The following is a 13,371-nucleotide window of genomic DNA, read 5'->3' as shown; positions in this document are numbered from 1 at the left end:
CCATAAAGCCTGGATGAAGCTGGATTACTTTCCTCTGAAATATTTAAGTGAACTGAGGGAGGGAGGAGAGCGGGGACGACAGGGATGGCGACTGGAAGGAGGAGTGAGGATCCACAGCTGTGAGGAGGATTGGGAAGAGGAGGGGCAGGAGGGACAGAGAGAGAAGGATGATGTGATTTACAAAAAAAAAAAAAAAAAAAATATTAACCACAGCTCCAGAGAAGGAGTCAGGGTGGGAATCAGCAGCTGGGAAAGGGAAAGAAAGTGGAAAAGATTATTTTTCATTTGAGATACATTTCTTCAATCACAAGTCTGCATGAGAGCGGGAGTTTGCAGCTGGGCACAGGAGAGGGGTCGGTGGTTAGAGGAGGAATATTTTAAGCAGAAGGAGCTCTGCAGTCAGCTGGGATCCACAGAGAGGTCGGGGCAGGTGGGGGACTCTGTGGCCAGCTCGAGGTGTCACTGCCAAGGGCTGTCAGTCTAAAACACGCCTGTGTCCCACTCCCCTGCAGCACAACTACAGACGTGCTTTATTTCTGTGTCAGGACATGGAGCAAGAGGCATGTTTGAAAGGAAAGTCAAGTGACTTTTATATTTCTACAAGCTTGTCAGCTTAAAGCTTTCTTTTCTTTTTTTTTTTTTTTTCTTCCTCTGGCTCTTCAGGGAGGGAGGGAGGAGAAAAAAATAGCAAGTTTGTTCACCATGTGAGGGTTGGTTTGTTTGTGGTTCTTTTTTTTTTATCCTGTCTTTTATAGCTTGACCAGCTTAACAAAAACATTTCCCTTTGTAGGCTGAACATTCAAAGACATCACTCGTTTAAGTCCAAACGTGAGCTGCTACTTTGTTTGAATGCCAGAAATCATGTTAAAAAAAAAAAAAAAAAAAAAAAGAAATACAATTTCCAGGGGCATATTGTGAATTCTCAGCAAGTCTTTGGGAGCAATGACCAGTTCAGTGAAACTCAGTGAAGTTTCTCCGTTTTACAGGTGTCCAGCACTGTGTACGTGGGACTTGTCACACGTGCCAATAGGAGTAGGAGAAAGTAGGTCCTGGTTTCACTGCCCAGTGAAGCTGAGGGTACGAAGTATGCCACAACAATATTGTTACTTCCCTTACACTTATATTTTCTACACCCAAGCACTGATTTGCTCCTTATTTAAGCAACATTTTCTTGATAAATTAAAAAAGCAGCAATAGCCATTACTGCAGGCTATATACAGCCTCTAATATCACTTAAGCATATTACAGAATATAATATCTGGTACTTAACGACTAACTTGCATATGAAAGCTCACATAATGTCTCATAAAACCCTTAAAATGGCTTCAGTTTAAGAGTCTCTTTAAAAAAAAAAAACACCTTCAGGGAATATTGTAAATGAAGTAGCACTCCAGCCTTAGAAAAAAAATTCACACACTTGCAGAAATTTTTAATATAAATTGAACACATTAAAAATTAATTTTGCATGACCATTTCGCATTGCAGTGCCAATGCATAGTTAAGATAAGGCCTTAACTCTTCTTTGTTTAAAGTAACATGGAAACATCTCTCTCTTCTTCCATTATCTGTACATAATTATAATTTCCATTAATCAGAAATTGGAACCCCATCCTCTTATAATGACAGCCCTGGCTGGAGATCAGTGAAACCCTACCTGTGTCACTAAGGAAACTTGCTGTAAACTTTTAGGAGACTCATTAAAGAGAGGTGTGACCTTACAACGAGATAAGGCTGTGCAGAGTGAGGCACTCATTTATATCATATGCTAGTCAGGGAGCAGAATTCGGTTTGCTGTGAAAATAGATGTTCCCTCTTGCGACACTTTACTAGTGGGAATCTTGTAGGTTCTCCAGTGACGTTGGTTGTCAGCTTTGAAGACTCAGCTGACACAAATCCTGGCAGGGAAGGCACTAAACCAGGCAGCAGTTTGCATTACGATACTACTCTTCTGTGGGAAGTATATATAGAAAAGACCTTTAGCAATTTTCCTCTTTTTTTTTTTTTTTCCCAGGTTTTTGATTGGACTTATGGCCTGAGATCTACAGCAAGGAATTCCCCCACTGGGTGCTGGTCATAATCAGATGTTTGGGAGATGATTTTTGCCTCACAGGAGCAGCTCTGATGGACACTGAGCCAGTGGTGGGAGCACGTGGAGATTTGTGCTCTGAATCCCTGGTGACCAGCTCTTAACAGTGGAGAAGTGTCCAAACCTCTCTGACGTCACCACATCACAACAGGCAACAAGGTTTTTCATGTTCTGACTGGTCTATAAGATGCTTGACAGATTTTTTTTTTTCTTTTATTATTCAAAATGTATGAGAGACTCATAGAACCAGAGAATGGTTTGGCTTGGAAGGGACTTTAAAGACCATCTTGTTCCAGCCCTTCCTGCCATGGGCAGGGACACCTTCCACTAGATCAGTTTGCTCCAAACCCCATCCAACCTGGCCTTAAACACTGCCATTTGATATTCACTTGATATTTTATCTCTTTATTGTGTTATTTACCTGCAGTCCTTAAATCTGGTTTCTAACCCAATTCTGAAAGCTTGTTTGTGTGTTATAAACACTTTAATAAGATGTTTGTGTATTACAATAAAGCTTTTCTGTGTGTGCTATTAACACTTTAATAAATGCTTTCTCATGTCAAGTATTAGAAAACCTTGCAGTTCATCATTTGCATGAAAGATGTGGCAAAAGCAAAATAATTTGCAACGTGTCATTCATCACTCATGAATTTTGATCACTCCAGTCCTGGTTATACATTTTTTGAGAGTTAAAATAGAGTGTTTCATTCAAACCAAGAAATGCCATCTTCAGTCCAAATTGCCTCAGAAATCTCAAAAATTCTAAAATATCTCAGTGTTCTAAATGGCTCTAAAATGTCTAAATGTTCTAAATGAGTGAACTTTGAAAAAAAAGTCACCTCCTGGCTCCACAGTCACACGGATCTGCACTGAAGCAGGCAGAGCTGGTGAGAATGGCAGCTAGAGAAGAAAGTACCTTCTTTAACATGTGGAGCTAAATGTTACAACATTTTACAGGGATGTTAATTGGGAAAGCCTTGAGAAAATATCACAGCCTTCCACCAATGTGCAAAGAGGCAACAAAGCTCTGTTGGGTCTCTTGTACGTCTCTACTGTAGATGAAGAGCAGGAAAAAAGGCTGAGTAGAGCAACAGCAATGGCCTTGCATAGTTTTTCTGTCATGCTTGATTTTGTTGAGTATTTTTCCAAGCTTTGGGTTTGCTGGTGTGCTTTTTTTTTTCCTTTGGAAAACAGACAGAAACTTCTAAAGGAGGTCCTGCTGGGTGTATCTTCAGCAGAACAAGCACAAGAAAACGAGCAGGAGCGTTTCCCCTGCCTCTCCCTATCACACGTTTAATCTCTGTGTGGTTTCTGCCTGTGGCTTTCTGAGGATACCTCAGCACCTCCAGCTACAGACCATAAAAGAGAACCTGCAAGGTAGGCTGGTGAGGCTGGTGAGCCATTCTCACCACACGTGTGGCAGGCTGTTTGAAATCACATCTATTTTCTCTGTGAACCCTCACCTTCTAGTGTCAGACCTACTTAAGGAAGGAAGTGATTAATTTGGGGCCTGAGGTAGTGCAGGGTGGGGACTTCTCACCGTGTGGTTCAGCACCTGAGATGTAGGGACAAACAGCTGCATGGTCTGTAAAGACAGGTGGAGTTGAACACTTGGAGGATTGTCATGGAGGACTTTAAACAATTTTTAGGGAGGTTATCCCAAAGTGAGGGAGGAAACTGCAAACAGCAGTGGAGAGGAAGCATCTCAGCACTCTGCCCATTGTGGAGGGTGCTCAGTGCTGACCTCCCTCAGCCACACACTGACCTGTAGGGCTGTGCATCAGGCAAGAAGTAGGACTCAATGCACTCCCTCAGGGCTACAGAACAAAATGATTTACTTCTGTTCTGTGGGAATGAAAACTGGATCAAATATTGAAACCATCTCTCAAAAATATGTAGTGTTCCTATTTTCATGTGTTGGGTTTGACACTGAGGCATTGTCTCTGCACAAAAAGAGTTTTTAGCTCCTGCCATGCTCTCTGCATCACTAGTCAAGTTTTCTGCTTGAAAACTAGATTTTTTAGACTTTTTTTCATCTGCCCAAAGGCTTTACTTTCTCCACTAAATCTACTGTTGATCTCTTCAATATAGTAAACTCACTCATCTTCTCTCAGGGCTGATGGGTCTGTATCTGCAAAAGCACAGAAATGATTGTAAATGTTAGAGAGTTCAGCTTGGAAACTGTTGTGTTGTTCTTTATGGGATAGATTCTTTCTGCCTTTCTCTCACAAAGCTGTAAGAGAATAAAAAGAAATTACCTTTCATTGCAAGTCGATTTGTGGGATGTAATGGCACAATTTAGAAAGGAATATTGCAGAAAGTAAGACCACTTGAATTAGAAGTCTTGAATCAGTTTGCAGGGCTATATATTTCCATAGTATTGTGTTTTGTTGTGCGGGGAATTTAATAAGAGATGTAAATCTGCAAACTGCAATGATATCACCATAAAACATAAAAGATTCATGTATTATAAATAGGTATGATAAATAAATTATTTATGTGAATGTATATCTGTGTGTGTGTGTACATGAGCTCATGTTCACTCCTCTTTTTGAAATAATTAGTGGCAAACTCTTTTATTGTGCATTGCCCTACGACCTGTGCAAGAGCTTTAATGACATTTCACACAAAGAGCTGAGGGTAGAGCTTGCTCTGTGCTGAGCTGAAGCATCTCAGACTCGTTAAGGTGGGGAACATCACAAGCCATGTACTGAACAAAAAAATCTCAGTCCAAGGAGGCTGAAGGTTCCTTCTGGAAGTGTCCAGGCACCCTTAAGAGCTCTGAGCCGGCAGTATGCAATCAGTATGATGTAAGGGGCTGGGAACATCACTGCTCAAAATGCTTCTGCAGGTAAATTTGAATTCTATCAACCTGCTGCTCGTGTTGCTGCAGATTTTGGCAGCCACAACCTCACTGTGATGACTTCTTTTCCCAGCTCTGACTGACAACACAGCGCCCGGTGTGTCAGCTTCTCCAGGAGCACGTTCATTACTCATTAGGGTGAAGTCACATGCACTGCACAGTAGGAACTTACAGCTATAGATCCCTCCTCAGTAACCTGTGCCATCTCAAGATAGCTGGCTACACAACCTCCTATTTTTAAGCCGGGTGGGACACTTCTAAATTAAGGCATGAGTAAAACAAAATTGTAGGAGGGCTCCAGAACACTAGAGAAAAATCCCGTGTGACTTCAGTTATGTTATTAACTTTTCCACTTTTGCTGCAGAAGTTGTTTCTGTCAATATTTTACTTTAACGGTGCTGAACGGGAGGAAGGAGCAGGGTCCAAGCAGATGGCTGTCAGCAAACTGATGACGGCAGTTGAGAATTAGTGTCCAAATACAGTATTTAAAACTTGCTACAGTACATAGTTTCCTGCATATGCGTGCCAAAATAAATCTGGTTTGGAGAACCTTTCAGGATCTTTATTTTATTTTTATTTGGAGCTTATTCTATTAAGGATAAGCAAACAGGCAGCATACCTTAGCTTAGCAGGGGGGTGGATCCAGCAAACAGCAAGTACGGAGATAGATGAACCACAAAGACCTTTCCAACCTTTACTCACTCCAGCTATCGACTCCCTGAACATCACTAAGTAGCAGGATAGCACTAAATAACATTAATAATATTAATTTGTACCCATTTTTTTGCCTCCCCATGCCTCATACGCACCCGCTATAAGAAACCTTCCTTCTCACACCAGCTGTGTTCTTTTCCCTCCAGAAAGAGTTGGGAAGGGATGGGTACCATCACATGGGAAATATCTGATGTCAGAAAAGCAGAGGCACCTGAACCAGATCCATTCTTGGCAGATGAGGATGGCAGCAGGTAGTGGCTATTCCATTACACACACATCCTTTGGTCTAAGTGTGACTAATCTGTTGGTTTAGATACCTGGCTGCAGCGGGGTCAAAGCAGGGGCAGGCTGTCTCCTCTGCAGTGAATTAGAGGCTTACATTCATTATCTTCCAATACCTCATTAAAACGGCTTTAATGTGGTGAACATTTGATGGTAGACAAAAGCTTTAATCTTGTGAATATCAAACACACCTGGGTTACATTTCCTCTTGCAGCAGTTAGCAGAAACAGGTTAACAAGCTATTTTAACTCCTTAATCTGCTGAATTTGTGTGGAAACCAGACTTTCACCAGTCACCTGAGTTTGAACTCGAAAAAAAACCCCTACGTACACCCCTAATTTATCAAGCTCTTTTTTCAAACTCTGACTGCTCTAGACACTTTTAATCATCTGTTTAATTTTGCACCTTTTTTTTTATCCTGATATATTATATGCAGGTTATACTTAAGGCCCAGATTTGCCCTATTTTTCTTCCTCATCTGACCTAGATTCAAATTTACACACTGTGAAATAGCTAATAAATCCCCATTAAGGTTGTAAAAGGTGAAGGTTCAACCAATGTGCAAGTCATCAAGTTCTAATGTAAAACTGAATGAGCCTTGATATTAGCAGCAGTCTCAAAAAGTGAGGCTGAAAAGCTCTACAGGTTTCCAGCTTTTTTATGGCAGGCTCTGTCAGAGCACCTAACCTGAGACAACACTCTTAAGCCTGTACAACAGCAGCGACAACAACAAGGCTTAAGAGTGGTAAGGAAAAAAACCCTGCCCTCTCCAAAAAATGAAATACCAGTGATTTTCTTTTCATATCCAGAATCCTGCCACCGAGACACGTTTTATGCTCCACACATTCTGTACATTTTACCGCGAGTAAATATATTTCAATAAATATTTTCCAATAAATATTACACTCTCTAAATACAAAAATTCATATAAATCCCTAACAAATTTCTTTTGTGTGTCTCTCCGTGGCAGTGCTGCTCTCCTCAAATAGGGGGTTTTGCTTTGCTGTTGAAGTCTTGGAAAACTGTTTTGTCAGTCCAACTGGAGAGTGCTGCTTTTCTTTTTTTTTCCCTGCTAGCCATAGAAAGTATTACAATGATTTACAGAGACACGCCGAAAGTAAATTATGTTGTAAACGCCTGTCCCTTGGGTCGACAGAGAATCACAGGGAAAAAATGCAAAAAGTTTGAAATTCCCAACAGCAAAGGTTGACAGGAAAATATGGTGTTGTTTTTCTATGAGTAAAAGTAACTTTTATGTTGTGTTTTCCCATGAGAAATTATAAACTTTCAAAGGAATTTTAGTCTCTTGTATGCACACATAAGAGCAATTTATCTGGTACTGCCCCAGTGAAAACACTGTTAAGACTTTAAAGCTGTTAGAACTATGGCTGAACTTCATCTAGGCTGCTACTACTTATTTGTTCTTGCTGCCTCTTCTTGTCAAAACATTTACTCAGACTTCGAAGAGTTGCAAGTTGGCAACGTGTTAATAATATTAGAATGCATTTGTGTCGGCCATGTGGCCGCAATATTTAAGTAAATTCATCACTTATTTAATGAATAATGAATTCACGAGAGTAGCTATGGAGACGTGGAACCATATGTAGTAAATTAAATGGGAACTTGTCAACGTACAGTAACAGTGAATGTCACCAAAGTAGTTGTGTCTGTTTTATAGCAGTGGGGATGCACTTACACCGAGCCTGGTCTGCATTTCTTACTAGGTATAGTACAGCCACATTTTTTTCACACCTAAGTTGCAGCAGTGATTTCTAACAGGTGTGGTAATAAAGTGAGAATTTACATGAGTTTCTCGTCGGTGTGCGCAGGAAAGGTGGAAGAATCTCAGGATATTCAGTCAGTAAATTACTTAACGACATTTTGAAAAGGAAAGTGGAGAACTGCAGGGGGTTTTTTTGTTTTTCTGATGGGAAAATGTCACCAAGAAAAGGGGGTGGCTGTTACTCAGCTCAGTTCTCATCTGTCCTAGTGCATAATGGAAATTCCATACAACAAGGGTGTCTTCCAAGATTATTAACAGGGAAAACCAGACCTGAGGAGTAGGAAAGGATATACAAGAAGGAAATTATGAAAATAGAGTGGTGTATAAGGCCAGCAAATCAAGTTCATCTTTCTGTTTTGCTTCAGAGCCACAAGCAGTCATTTGGACATCGTGTTAGGACTCACTGTAATGTAAGATATAAAAGTATCATCTTGGTGGCCTCATTTACAACATCCAGTGGTAAGAAGGACGTCTAAAAGCTGATGGCTGAAGTCCATGGGCTTCCTTATGCCCTTCCCATATTAAAGAGAGACTTAGTTCCCCCAGCCTGTGCTTGGGAGTACTCTGACACAGGTCCTTCTACTGAAGCTTATCATATTCACTGGGATATAATTCCCAGCAAATGTTTTAAAGGATTAAAAAAGGCTCAGCTTCAGGAAAGGAGAAATGAGCCTTTGAGTACATTCTCAGGAATTGCCTTAGGAAATGTAAGACAAGTTCAGGTCAGTGATATCAGTCAGACAGGTTAGGAAGGATTTCAGTACTGGGAGTCAGAGAATCTCAGAATGGTTTGGATTGTAAAGGACCTTAGACCGATGAGCCAAGTGTAGCCATGGAAGTGGATAACAGTAGCAAACACATGATATTTGGTTATGCACATGGCTAAAGAAGTTTCACCTACCTAAAAACATCTCTGGTGCAATCCTGTCAGCTAAGGAATTTGGGATCTTCTGGTGAAAGCTTCAGCTGATGAGGGAACTTCACATTTTGTGCTTAAGTGCTGTGTTCAAAATGGAAATATCCTGTTGCTGATGTAGCTGAAGGTCCTTTGTGGGTACACATGGGTAGGTAAGACACCATATACAACACAAACGCTGTACTCCTGATAGTCAAAACACAGGAAAGGAGATAATTGTTAGGAAAAAGGAGCAGAGCTGGTAAAGATTGTAGCCATTTTTATTTAAAATATGCTAGAAGACTACATCCAGCTATATCCTGGCTTCTAGCAATGTTTATGCTTAGGACATTCCCTGAGGTTTAAGAAATTTTAAATGCTCTAAAACACTTGCAGACACACAGCCTTTCAGGTCAGAGACAGTTCCAGTCTTGTCACATTTCAGGCATAAGACTCATCTTTCCAGCAAGTTTTCCTTGAAGAACTCACTTTTATCACCAAGCCTAATGACAGACTCGTACCATGATTATAGTAACTACTCACTGCCTCTCTACACCGAGTAACTCAGAGCCCACCTTCATGAAGACATAATCAACTGACCCATTTTGCAAACTTCAGACCCCTGGGATCTTCCTGATATTCCTCACAGTGTAATTTCTGGGGTCTGTGTCACACCTACCAAACTTTGCCTTCATTTTTTCAGCTGTTGGGTTGCGTTACATCTCGTCATGTCACGTCACGTTGAGTGGCATTATTGCCTTCAGAAGTGATGGGACAGAGAGTGACTTGATGTGTTCTGAGTGATGTGACACAACGTGACATATGTCATAAAATCATTGTCACCCATCAAAAAAAGAGTGACAGATCAAATCCAAACAAAGCTCACCATACACTTTTAGTGGCTACCCAATCAACTAAAAACAAACATTTCAAATTGGGAGCCAAAAGCGTGGGAGTGTGACTCATTTTTGGTCAGGCCTTACATGCCTAACTTGGCATTTTACATTTCTTCCACTTTTCTTCACGCTGTATTATCCATTTGGTGGGGAGGAAACTTGTTCAGTTCATTTATATTATTCAGCCTTCATATTTGTCAGACTATTACTTCTAAATATGTTCTTCGAGTCCTTTTCACGAATCGTCCCCATTTACCTTCTCTTTCTGGACGCATTTGAGTTATTATCATGTTATGAAAGTAATAATGTACAGAAAAGGTTGAATTTGTCATCCTGCAATGTTGTACAAGCCAAACTATCAAGAACAAGGAGATAATTTTCTGTAATTCTACATCTGAAGAACGTGCTATCTATTCAAAAATATCACACTGCTTTATTTCCAGCCTATATATCCGCTCATTAAACATTTCTAATAAGGAATGTAAGATAGGAAGGAGAAAATAAGAAGTACTTTTGCCTTGTAAATGAATTGCTGCGTCTCTGACTAAACGAATATCAGCGTGGGAATAAGCCCAAACAGCTTTGCAAGACTGGAGTTGGGACAACTGGCAACATGCAGTAAGTGGTACCAAAGCATTACCATTGCTCTAATATTCATGGAGTCAAAGACTGGAGCCATTTCCAAAGGGGAAAGGCAGCATCATTCAGTGGAGGGATGTGAAGGATGATGTGGGTGCGATCCGTCGCTGTGATCACATAAGGGAACCCTGAAATGTCATAAAATCCCACTCTGATCTGTTGTCACTACTGCTGGTTGTATGGAAAATTAACACATTTAATTAACTGCCTGACCAAAGCAGCTGTTACCTTATATAAAACCTTGAGCATTGATGCCCGGCGTGTCCCACTAGGTGCTCAAATGTGCCAGTGGCATAAGACTGATTAGAGTTTTATACCAAATGGCACAGCAGGACTCCTCTTGCAACATGCTCAAGTCAAGATCTTCCTTAAATTCTTCATGGGGCATAATGATGCTCCAGCCCAAATTGCTTAATAATGTGGTTTTTCAGGACAGCCAACTAGATAAACCATGCACAGCAAAACATGTCCTGGCCAAACCAACTCCTCTCTCTGCTTTTGTTCCTGACATCTGAGAGTGTTCCTGCTGCTGAGACCGTGGATGTGTTTGGCATGTGATTTCCACTGGAATACTACAAGCACTATTTTATTTATACTCCATTTCTATCATTTATGGCAGATGGTTACTCGCCTTAAATTTTTTAAAAATATCTTGGCTGCAGAATTTCAAATGAAAAGTAAACTCTCCAAGTCAGGGGCAACTGTAAGTTCAGTTATTTTTAACAAAGTTGGTTGGAGGGTGGTTTTTCTTGTAGTGCTCATCCTGTACATGAAAGTTTCCAAGCATGTGAGCATCCATATTTATATATAGTTTTGCTTGGAAATACTTTTATTCTATACATCTGTGTACACATAGATTTCAATATTTTAACACTTAAAAGGTAAACCTTTTCATCAGAGCTGAAACAGCTACAAGTTATCACATTGTAGAGGAGAATATCTTGTGCGTAGCTGAATATTTTCTAAATGAAATTCGAGTTATAAATCAAGATTTGGAATACAGCAACCTCTAAACATGGAAAAATTCTTCTCTTGATATTTTTGCTACTAATTATCTCTCCATTCCCCTTTCTGTGCTGTGATAGCCACAAATATGTTGCATCTAGAAAGTGCAAATTATACAGAGAAAAGGACAGTTTCTCAGCCAGTACAAACTGGCACAGCCCCATTGATTTCAGCAGAAAAAATCAGGTTTAATGTTTGGCCATTAAGCAATACCTCACTTGCATACAGTATTTTCTTCCATAGGTTTCAAATCACTGCGAGAGAAGTAAGTCCCCAATCCTGCAAACACTTATGTGTGTGTAACTGCACATATGGGAATAATCCCATTAAATCAATGGGATTACTCGTGTGCATAAAGTTAAGCATGTGTGTAAGTGCTTGCTGGAGCTGGGCCTGGGGGAGAAGAGGAGGATTTTTGAACCACTGGTACAGTGGGTGTGAATGTTCATATTCCAGTTGTGTGGCTTCAAATGCCTCTTTCCAAGTCAAAAGTTTTGAAGGAGGAGTTTGCCCTCTTTTCCACCAAGCCAGAGTGTTTTAAGACTCTTTAAGCAATCTATTGTCATAGCAAAAGAACCATTTACAAGGAGGTCTCCACAAAGCTGAGCAAACTTGTTAGAGCATAAAAATTACCTGATAATTGGGGAGTGTTCTCTGCCTGAAGTCTTCTCACATAGCCTTTCATATTTGCAAGTTTACGTAAACAAACTCAAATCTACAAGTTGTAAACTGTGCATAGCTGTTATTTGTGGGAGGTTTTTCTTGGTAATCTCAGGTGGAAGGATTCCTGGACTAGATATTTGAAAAGGCAAAGAAGCAAATAGAAATAGGAGTTATGAACTCAGCTAAAAAAAAGAAGAGCTCCATACATAAAGAAAAAAAAAAAAATTCAGCTGAGGTAGAGGGTGAAAAATTTCCCTTCGTAGAGAGGAGATGGTTTAGCCAAAAAATATTTTGGGAAAAGAGTAAAAATATAGACAATACAGTGATCTGCTTGGAAAGTCTTACTTTGTGTCCAGGGAAAAGCAAACAGCTCCATCATCTTAGTATCAGACAAGGAGAGATCATCTTGCCTAAAGGTCCTCTTTCTTACCATGCACCCAGCCAACTTCTTTGCACAAAAGGAGAGATTCAATAATGGGGAAAAAAAATCTTCAGGCATCAAGCGTTTTATAGCAATACATAGGGAAAAAAAAAGAGGGGGGAGAAGGGGAAAGAAAAAAAAGGAACTGTTTTTGTAACCAGGTTTCCAACCAGAAGAGTGTCAAGGAAATCCCAAATGACTATTTACACTGAACATATATACCTAATCCTGGATATATACTCTCAACCAGGATTTCAACACTTCAGCTCTTAGTTCGGAGGCAGATTTTCACAAGCAAGGGAAGATCTGCACATCAAATTCCCAGTTCTGCAAGTGGGTGATGTTAAGAACATCTCCTTTATCCTCCACAGATCAAGAACCACTAAGTGAAACTGGAGAAACTCAACTTACCCTTGGACCATTTTGTTACCCATTCACTGAATGAACTGACAATTTACATCACAAGTTCTCAGATCCTCATGCTCCTGAGTAGGCCCTTGGAAATAGTTGTCTTTAAAATAAATGCAATAAATTTAATCAGTTAGGCTGAAAAGGCCCTCAAGATCAGCAAGTCCAACAAGCCCACCACTAAGCCATGTCCCTCACTGTCACATCTACAGGGATGGTGACTCCACCACTGCTCTAGGCAACCCTTTCTGGGAAGAAATTTTCCCCAATATCCAATATAAACGTTCCCTTATGCAACTTGAGTTCATTTCCTCTTGTCCTATTGCCTAATAGTCAGAGGAAGAGCCTGACCTCCATGTGGTTCCCCCCTCCTGTCAGGGAGCTGCAGAGAGTGAAAAGGTCCTCCCTGAGCCTCCTTTTCTCCATGCTGAGCCCCTCCCGCTCCCTCAGCCTCTCCTGGTGCTCCAGACCCTTCCCCAGCTCCACTGCTATGGAGATATTGGAGATATTGCTATGACATATCATTTTGAAGGAGGAGTTTGCCCTCTTTTCCAGCAAGCCAGAGTGTTTTAAGACTCTTTAGGCAATCTATTGTCATAGCAAAAGAACCATTTACAAGGAGGTCTCCACAAAGCTGAGATATTGCTTGGAGATATTGCTATGACATATCAAATATAAACGTGTGTGTCTATGAATTAAAACACACCTATTTACGT

The 13,371-nt window shown here is 40.5% G+C and overlaps 1 long non-coding RNA gene across 2 annotated transcripts; it reads right to left on the bottom strand.

Moving 5' to 3' along the window:
* Nucleotides 1–2,409: 2,409 nt before the first annotated feature.
* On the bottom strand, nt 2,410–13,093 carry LOC113987910. 2 transcript variants are annotated; one of them, XR_005562693.1, is made up of 4 exons: nt 12,659–13,093; nt 11,797–11,955; nt 8,630–8,830; nt 2,410–4,217 (listed from the first exon to the last, which is right to left on the bottom strand). It is a non-coding gene; the product is annotated as an uncharacterized LOC113987910 (long non-coding RNA). The 2 variants fall into 2 exon arrangements; XR_003540711.2 differs by lacking the exon at nt 12,659–13,093 and having other exon boundaries at nt 11,797–12,438.
* Nucleotides 13,094–13,371: the final 278 nt, after the last annotated feature.

The sequence above is a fragment of the Pipra filicauda genome, unplaced genomic scaffold, assembly GCF_003945595.2.
Source record: "Pipra filicauda isolate LSUMZ 115617 unplaced genomic scaffold, ASM394559v2 scaffold152_size1767362_pilon, whole genome shotgun sequence".
Classification (NCBI taxonomy): domain Eukaryota; kingdom Metazoa; phylum Chordata; class Aves; order Passeriformes; family Pipridae; genus Pipra; species Pipra filicauda.
This window is presented reverse-complemented; position numbering and strand designations above follow the sequence as displayed.